Source organism: Narcine bancroftii, chromosome 3 (genome assembly GCF_036971445.1).
Source record: "Narcine bancroftii isolate sNarBan1 chromosome 3, sNarBan1.hap1, whole genome shotgun sequence".
Lineage (NCBI taxonomy): Eukaryota > Metazoa > Chordata > Chondrichthyes > Torpediniformes > Narcinidae > Narcine > Narcine bancroftii.
In genome coordinates this window covers 368,540,335-368,550,496 of record NC_091471.1, presented here as the reverse complement: position 1 = coordinate 368,550,496, position 10,162 = coordinate 368,540,335, and positions in this window count along the sequence as shown.

The following is a 10,162-nucleotide window of genomic DNA, read 5'->3' as shown; positions in this document are numbered from 1 at the left end:
CTGTTGTGTAACTGAAGTGTTTTGTTGCTCAAGGGGTCACTTTCCTTTTGTCAAAGTTGGAGTAGGGTTAGTTGGTAATGCCACTGTGGTGACAATACCTGCTGTTTTATTGGTTTGGCTGTTCGCATGACTGGATTCTTGCATGAGTATTATTCCTAAACTAGAACAAAAATTTTACCAGTGGATTTGTAGCACTGAGTGTTCACTGATGACCTGGTTTCTTTAAAGCATTGCATCTACCAAAGACAACACTGCAGACCCTGAAGATCATGGGTCTTTCTCCATTCTGCCGAATGCTTCAGTCGTTCAACGTGAACCACGTTATGAATTCAGTCAAAATATTGAATGTTTTGATCTTTTGGACCTCCCTCCCATTTTTCTTTCATTCCAACACCCCCCCCCCCCCAAAATGAAAATTGGATGCAAAGTTTCTAGTGTGACAAAGCAGTACATTCATTATTTTAAATCTAATATTGGATAACATGCAGAAGAATGTATAAATTGCTGTTTCACTTGGAAAGGAAGCTGATTGGACATGATCTCAAGAAAAAATGCCATATCTACTTGTGGGTTTTAATTGGATTACTGTAAATCCAGAGAGTAATGAGTTGAATATATCACCCCAGAAGGGTTTATCACAGTAGATTGAACTCCAGATTTTCACTTGTTCAAAACTAAAAGCTGTAATGATAAATGATGAACCCAACAGAAAGCAATGCAATGTTTTGATGTAGATGGCACCTGTGAAGACTTTCCATATTGAATTGTTAGGTTACTGTGGGCAGACCACATACTGCCAGTGCAGCAGGCAGAGGAAAGATGATGCCTCCATGGGATGGTATCAGTTACTGAGTGACTAAATTTCATTTGACAGGTGCAGATTGGTTTTATCAATCCATAATGTACCATCCGTGACTATGGATCTCCTGCTTGCAGCTCCTGCTCGGTTATGGGTGGGAGCGACCCTTTCATACAGAATAGAAGCTGACAGCACTGTAGATGAGTTTGTAGAACCCTGCAGTGTACGGATCATTAGCTATTTTTCCTTTGTTAATGTACTTAGTAGAAGTATCTTGGCTGCAAAATGCAGTGTCTTCTATGTTTAGGACAAATACATTTTTTCCCTTATTTGCCCGTGCTCCAGATTTAAAATTTGTAATCAAACAATTCACGTGATTAAAGTGCACATTCCAGATTTTATTCAAGGGTATTTGTAAACATTTTGTTTGACCATGTAGAAAGTACAGCATTTTTTATACTTGGTTCCCTCATTTCAAGGCACCATAATATTTGGGACATTTGGCTTCACAGGTGTTTGTGAGTACACCGGTATATTTAATTGCTTCATTGGTGCAGGTACAAGAGAGCAAGGCTTTTTTTTCTAGCTTTTGGATCACCTTTGGAAGTCTGTTGGTTCCATTTTCCAATATCAGGACCAGAGTTGTGCCCAATGAAAGTAAAAATATGTCCATTATGAGGCTGAAAAACAAGAATAAAACAGTAGGAGATTACCAAAATTAACAGATTGGAACATCATTCAGAAGAAAGAGTGTACAGGTGAACTCAGTAGTCACAAAGGGTATTCCAAGGAAGACTTCCACTATTAATACAGAAGAATTGTCATCATAATGAACAAAATCCCCAAACCTATGTCTGACAGATCAGAAACACACTGCAGGAGGCAGTGATGATGATGAGTACTGTCTACGGAAGGCTTCACGAAAAGAAATATAGAGGTTCAACTGCAAGATGCAAGCTTCCTTGACACCTCCACACCTTGCTCTTGCCAACCCTGTTATACAGTTTAATCTGGATCTCATCTGTCCTCATTCCGTTCTGTATACTTTTAAATACTTCTTGGTAAACTCTAATCTGTCCATCCTGTTTCTGTGGCTGGTGCTTTGCATTTTGCAGTGTTGCCTCTGTATTTCTGTTCAGGAAGTCTGTGGGCAGTTGGACCGAGTCACATGTGCATTCTGAAGTGCTTCTGAACTGTCAAACATACGTTTGGGGACTTTATTGTGATGTAAATATTTCTGTCATCCTGGAATACCAGTCCTCTGCAAGGACTGAGCTCACCAATATGCTCTTTCTTCTTATTGAGAATGTTCTGAATTGATTTTTGACATCCTAAAGTTTGGGCGATGTCTCTTATTTTTCAGCCTTCCGATGGATTCTTTAACTTCGTTGGCACAACTCTGGTCTTTATGTTGAAAAATGGCAACTACGGACATCCAAGGTGATCAAAAGCTTGGAAGCAAGCCTCGCTGTCATAAACCTGCACCAATGAAGCAATTAAACAGTTGAGTATTCACAAACACCTGTGAAGCCAAATGTAAGGGAATACACTGGGAGAGCAGCCCACACACCCATTAAAAAGGGCTGTAATTTCAAACCAAAATGTATACAAATAACCTTGAATAAAATCTGGAATGTGCACTTTAGTTACATGTGAATTTTGATTACAAATTTAAAACTATGGAGAAAAATAAAGGGGAAAAAAAAATCTTTGTCCCAAAGATGGAGGGCACTGAGAGAGACATCCTGAGTCTTCAGAGAAATGCAGTTCTTGTGAGATAAACTATAACCTTGTCAGCATGCTGTACAAATCCTGTATAAACTGAAAATTGATGTAATGCAGACCTGTAGAATTGAAGATAAAGGAATTGTGATATTCAATGTGGTGCTTGAGCAGTTATCAAAAATTGTGCCCAGTCTCATTTGCAATTTGTTAAATCAGATGAAATTGAGCTTCTTCCTTTTTGCTGCAGATGCTGCAAGACAATTTGGCACTTGTCAGTAAGTTTTGTACAGTGGCCAAAAAGTTATTTGTGCAATGCAGTAATTCTTGGGGTGTGAGAGAGAAACATCATTGTGGATTTGTGAGAATTCACTGGTTTATTGTGTGCTGCATTTCTGCCAGTTCCAGACCCAAATGAGATTGACCCAAAATTCTTTAAATTGCTACAAGATCTAAATAGTTCATGAAGTTTGTGTCAATCTACTGAAAAGCCGGAATTCAAGCAACCAGCAAAAAAAATAAATAGGTAATCAAGTTACCAGAAAATTAACTTATCCGGCATCTACCAGTCCCCATGGTGCCAGATACCAGGGGTTTTACTGTAATTAGTTTCATTCTTTACAAACCTGCTGAATTGTCCACCCTACTTTCTGTTCTAGGGTTCAGCAAGAACAACTGGCTGCCATCTTCAAGTTCATGAAAGAAAGGAAGGAAGTTTTTGGTGACATGTCAGAAGGAGATATGGAAGAACAACTCAAACTTTATTCTCTTTAATCTTCAAAAAATTGTAGCCTAACGTAGGGCTACTGTTGCCGTGGCAAAACGTTACTTGCAAGATGCTGATGTAGTACAGAATTGGGCAACTTTATGATTGAAGAATCTCATTTTTTGTGAAGTTTACCAGTGACTAAAGACCTGAAACAGACCTGGTCAAATTTGGTCCATTTGTCTGTGCAAAGTGTTGTTACTAAAACAAGATGAAGTGAAATAATTTGGCTGTTTCTCTCCAGTAATTCACTCTTGTGATTTTTAGATTAAACCTTTGAAGAATTTTGGTAAGTGTTGTATCAAACTCAAGTTTTCCACAATTTATATCTGTGCTAGCAACCGAAGTTTCAACAGAATGTGAGGCATTCTTGAGTTCATTTTAATTCTTATTGTAATATCTTTGTCTGTGGACGTGATCAGAATGGGAAGATCTCTCTTGGTGCAGGCAAGGTGATAACAGCTGTCTTGGGCAATGCACAGCCAGCATTTCCTCGATCCTGCTCAACGCTCTTTGAGGGGCTTTTGACCTCACTTCTAACTTTGGTACAAACATAAAGAGAAGCTGAATTCTAGAAGGTAGGGAACTTCCTTGATGTGCAAAGCAGTGTTTAACACTAATAGCCCTAATTGAAATTGCTGCAATTCAGATGGCTGAATCTTCCATTGGCTGAAGTAATCCGTTGTCTGTGGTTGGGGGAATGCTGAGCTGAGATGCAAATGGCCTTTAGGTTAGTTTCCTGGCCCTGATCATTTTTCTCTGCTTCACGAATGAGCTTCAGGTTGGGAGTGTGCAAGTTTGCTATTTTATTTAACGGTCAGCTTTCTTCATTGGGGGAAGAACCATTGATACATGCAGCAGGATTGACACACATTCACACTTGGTCCTATAACCAGAAAGTTACAAACTTGTCATACAAATGCCAGACGATGACTTTTTCCAACTGCAAATTTTCTACAATCAGCATTCTGAGAGAATCCATTGACCATAAACTTGACTGGACCATCCTTCAAACTTGAGTTGCAAGATATGGTGACGGGCTGGGCACACAGCGATAGGTTTCTCTCCTCCCCACCCAGAGTCTTTCCCCCTATTTTCAAGGTGCCTGCTATGAGAGTAACGTTAGCTGCTTTTGGTTCCTAACATTAAATGCACTCAATCCATCAGCATCAATCCCACCATCTCTGCAATACATGCTGCCGACAAGGTGCAATCTAACTAACATCAAACAAGTCCATGGTTTTACTGAGGTCAGTTGAAACATGGGAGTGCTGTCTAATTTTCCATGCAAGTCAACACTTCAATTTTAAAATGCGGTTAGTTCTTCAGTACAGGATCAGATATCCATAACGCCCCAGCAAAAAGCACATTGAGATTCTTTGGCTTCTTTACGGAAACTGAGTATAGTCAATAAGTGCAGGTCTTGCCAGCGAGTCCTTCCATACCTACATCACAAGATGAATGAATGAAAAGTGATCATTTTTCCCAACAGTGAAAGATTATTTGTGCCACAACATAACACTTTACATACTTAAGATAGCTTGCGTCAGTTGGAAAACTTTTTAAAATATTCAGTCTCTGTTTCTGCAGTTGTTTTACAGTTGGACTGTCGTTAGTAATCAACCTTGATTGAGAATAAACCACAAGACATCTGCTTCTCTTCTGGCAGAGGGGACTGTGGCTTTTGTTAATTAATTTAAATTGAATCTTTCCAACAGCTTTGAGCCATCAAATGAGTATTGCAGTATTGGAGAAGATGCAGCATTTTCAATGTTGCCTATCAGAAACGAGCAAGAAGATCGGAATTGTTTCATTTTGGGATATTTAACATTTGCATAGAAATAATTTTAATTATGGCCTGGTGTGAAAACTAAGACAAAGCTGGTGACTTTCTTGTTTGTGAAAGTATTAACCTAGGCTGTTTTAAATTATTGCAAACTTTAATACTGTATTCAATTATCATCACTCCCTTGTAAATATATTTAAGTTAAATTTAGACATGCATGACGTTAACAGGCCATGAGCTCGTGCCGACAAATTACACCCAAATGATCTACAACCTCCATACGTTTAGAACGGTGGGAGGAAACCAGAGCACCTGGATGAAACCCACACAGACATGGGGAGAAGGTACAAACTCCTAACAGACAGCGCAGGATTTGAACCCTGGCTACTGACGCTGTAGCAACGTTGTGCTAACCGCTACACTAACCCTGATGTCCCATATTTTGAAACATGCTAAAAAGACATTTGGAGTTTCAGACACAAATGGATAAAACTATACCTACTTGTTCGAATACCATTTCTTAAAGACTTTATTTAAATTGTTACATTTTTGCAATTAGATTGCCAAATGAAATTTGTTTAAGAGATGCAATTAAAGAAGGCAGTAATTGGTGTATACATGATGTGAAATGTAACTCTATAGTTTCATAAAAGTAAATAATTAGTACTCATTAATGTGTATAATAAAAGTGTATTTAAAATCTTTGGTGCAATTTAATTGATAAAGTTAGGAAATTATGCCAGATTTCTTAATGAATTTTGGCAAGCTTTCCTCAGTGGAGTGCACTTGGGAGGTGAATGGTCTGCACGACTTGTTATCCAGGTGATGTCAAAAACCGACATGAGAGCTGAAAGGTGGAGGTGAGGGGGATTAAATGGGATGCTCGTATTTTATTATGGCAGTTCCAGTCTGTTCTTTTCTTTAGAATTTTTAAACATGTGCTATGAGATAAAAAGATGATACAACAGGCGAAGTACTTTGAAGAGAGTTGATTATTACCTTGTATAAAGAGGTTTCAAGAGTGTCCATTGTGAAAAGCATAATTTCTTTATCAGTGCTTCCATTCACCAGTGTTCATATCCTGGAATCTTCCATAAACCATTGCAAATGGGTAGCATTTGAAAACATTTCAGGAATATATTTAAACAAAATTTGTACACTAATCTGAATGTGTTTGGTAAAATTTAATCACATAAAATGTAATAATTTTTTGAGGGTATCATAAAATCATTTTGTGACAAAGATTGGAGGTTTTGTAAACTGCAAGGAAGTCTTTCAAAACTTGTAGCAGCATCTGGATAAGCTGGAAAATGAGCTGCAAAATGGCAGATGAAATTGAATGTGGACAGGTGAGGTGTGGCACTCTGGAAGGATTAACCAAGATAGGGCAAGCACTGAGGTGTGGTAGTCAGAGGGATCTGGGAATGAAGATACACAATTCCCTGAAAGTGGTGTCACAGGTAGGTAGGTCCGTAAAGAGAGCTTGTGGTCTTCATAAATCAAACTATTGAGAATAGAAGTTGTATAAAGGCATTGGTGAGGCCAACTTTGGAGTATTGTGTGCAGTTTTGGTCACTGAACAATATCAATAAAATTGAAAGTGCTGAGAAGATTTATGACTGTTTCTTGGACTTGAGGAACTGAGTTACTGGGAAAGGTTTAGCAGGTAGAAGGATGAGGGGAGCTTTAAAAGAGGTAAATAAAATCGAGGGGTATAGATAGAGGAAAGGCAAGCAGGCTTTTTCCACTAAGGTGAGGTGACAAGGAATAGAGGACACGAGTTACAGGTGAAAAGTAAGATGTTCAGGGGGAATGTTAGGTGGTCCTGCACTCAGAGAATGGTGAAAGTGCAGAAGAGCTGGAAGCTGGTGAATGCTTGATTTTAAGAAAAGTTTTGAGATGTTCTATGGTTTTAATCAGTGCCATTTCCCCACTTGAAAAGACTCCCCCAAGCTTGATTTTGGCTGAACACCTCCAAGCTCAAAACTTGATTGTTTGCACCAAATATTTTAATTGCACAAATATGCAGAGACTCTAGTCTTTAGATTAGCATTTCAAGTACAACATCAATATGTTTATTTATATATATATTATTGTTGTAAAATGGTTCATAATATAATTTCGGGACTTGTTCATGACAATTCTGATTCTGACAACACTATCAAAATGTTGACCTTGCAATTGAAGTGGAAGATTCTGAATGTGATCTTGCACGCTGAAAAGAGAAAAGGACATTTCTGTAACACAACTTATTTTCTCGTAAATACTTTGTTACATAATCCTGCTTCAACCCAATGCCATGCTGTAGATGATCTTGTATTCATGATTATTGAATTCCATACAATGTGCTTTGCATGTTGTGCTAGGCAATTTTCAGTCATGGCAGCGTACCCACGTCAGTCATAATCACTGAGCATTATTGGAAGACCAGCCTGAAAGTGGTAGAGAGAGACAGCTGATGAACAAGACAATGTCAAAAAGCTGAATCCATTTTGGGATCTGATCATTTGCTTCAACTCCCTGCAAACCAACTGAGAATTCTCATAATAAAAAAAATTGCTTGATATGTGCCTGGAAAATTAATAGCATTAGGCCATAAATGAACCCAGAATTGGTCATGTAGTATAAAATAATCATGTCCATGAGCAAATGTGGATATTTCAGCAAAATATTCAGTCCATTGTGTGGATTAATCCCTGAATGTAGCATTCAATTTGTTGCCTACAAGCCACATCAGCTGCAATTGGTTGTTTGGAAATAATACTTTGAGCTGACCTCCTTTCCAGTTGTGTGGATTTTGAGATGGCTGAGAAGGCCAATATGGGAATTGTAGACTCTTCCACAGATTGGCTACGTGGGTGGCTCTTTCTGCCACTCCCAGGGGGCTTCTGTGTGCCGCCTTTGCAATGCCTCAACACCAAATTCATTAACTTTTCTTTCACTTTGTGTGATCATGAACCAGATATTCCCAGGAATTGGTCAGAATATTCATTCCTTTGTGAAGGCTCTGAGCACCTAGTGGAATATTCTCTTTACCAGATCATCTTTTTGCCACTGACAGAGCATGGGTAAATTGTGTTTTGAAAGTGTGAAAATCAGGTGAGCAGCTGGTGTGGCCTGTGCAGGGGAGCAAACTATGTGCAATTACAATGGGATTTTGCTCCCGCATGTTCTCGTCCTCCCAGAAAATTTTGGAGAACGTGTCGGAGGTAAATTCCATGATTTTCAGTGTGCTGGAGCACCATTGGTTCATGTGGAGAAGGGTATTTGTTGATCAGTTTCCTTTGACCTGGAACTAAATTCATGGTGTACATTTCTGAGATCTCAGGGGACTGCAAAAAGACAGGTGGCAGGGAAGGGGTGAACAAATACAATCTTGTACATTGGGCTCAAGGAAGGAACTTAAACATTACACTTGCACTATACAAAAAAAAATCAAAATGAAAACCTTTTGCATTAAAAGTTGAGGTACTTACAGTCTCGTTCTGTTCCTTTTTCTTGGTAAGGAAACGAACGACGACGACAAGAGCCACCAGAACCAAGATGCCAACAACTGCCGCTAAGCACACGACCACCCAAAACCATGATGATTTATCCTTCGTGACTGAAAGGATATGAAAAAGAACTAAAAGATATGAAAATACCTTAGGATTTAAGTACCCTAACCCTAATTTTTCAGTTTAAAGGTCAGAGTTATTATGATGTCAGCAAGAAGTGTGTTTAGCTTCTTGAATGTTGTCAAAATAAATGGAAAATTGTGTAAAGCAAGACCAGAAACACTAAGCAGGGGAAGCCACATCTGTAAAAAGACAAAATGATCATCAGTTTAGATGGAAGACTGGGTGTTCACGAGAAAGAGCAATGGGAGTGAAGAAGGGCCGGGCGATGACATTAAGTAGAGCCAGGACGATGGATAGGGTGATGCAATAATTGGGTGACAGAGTGGAAACATGAGTGGGCTTGAATGGTAGAGGATAGTGTCGGAGTGCACGTGGATGTGAAAGGAAGAACTGTTCAATTGGATGGGGAAGGAAGGGGGCAGTGTAGTGCTCACGTAGACATGGGAGGGAGAGGGCAGTGTGGCACTCACGTGGATGTGGAAGGGAGAGGGTGGTGTGACCCTCGTGGGCGTGAAAGGGAGAGGGTAGTGTGGCGCTCACATGGACATGGAAGGGAGGGTGGTGTGGCACTCATGGGTATGGGAGAGGGTGGCGTGGTGCTCACGTGGGTGTGGAAGGGAGAGGACGGTGTGGTGCTGACAAGGACGAGGATGAGCATGTCGCTCACACAGATGTGGAAGGGGGTATGGTGTGGTGGTTACATCCGTGTGAACCAGGAAGATCTGCACAGGAATGAACACCATTTACATCTGGGATGTTGATGGAGTGGGCAACATCTGGATCTGAACCAGATACAGGTTGGTGAAGTCAATGACAGGTAACCAAATAGACATCCTAAAATTGGATGTGGCATTAAACTAGGAAATTAAAGATGGGGATGACAGAGGTCATGATAAGTCAAGCCTGAAGGTTCTTTGTCTCACTGTAAGGAGCATTCACAGTAATGAATTAACAGCAGACACAGCTGGGACCTAGACTGGGCTCCATGGTAGGGACCTAGACTGGGCTCCATGGTAGGGACCTAGACTGGGCTCCATGGTAGGGACCTAGACTGGGCTCCATGGTAGGGACCTAGACTGGGGTCCATGGTAGGGTCCTAGACTGGGCTCCATGGTAGGGACCTAGACTGGGCTCCATGGTAGGGACCTAGACTGGGCTCCATGGTAGGGACCTAGACTGGGCTCCATGGTAGGGACCTAGACTGGGCTCCATGGTAGGGACCTAGACTGGGCTCCATGGTAGGGAGCTTAACGTTCAAGGGTTCTTAACACCTGGGAAGGTTGAGATGAAAAGATGGTGGGGTAACATAAATTCAGATATTTGGATCTAGAACCTTAAAGAAGGGCAACTATGATGTCATGAGGAACACTGCAGTAGAAAATAAATGGCAGGTATCCAAAGATTCTGTGGAGGAACTTCAAGATCTGAAGCATGAGTCAAGATCTGAAGTTTGACAGCTCCTGGCCTGT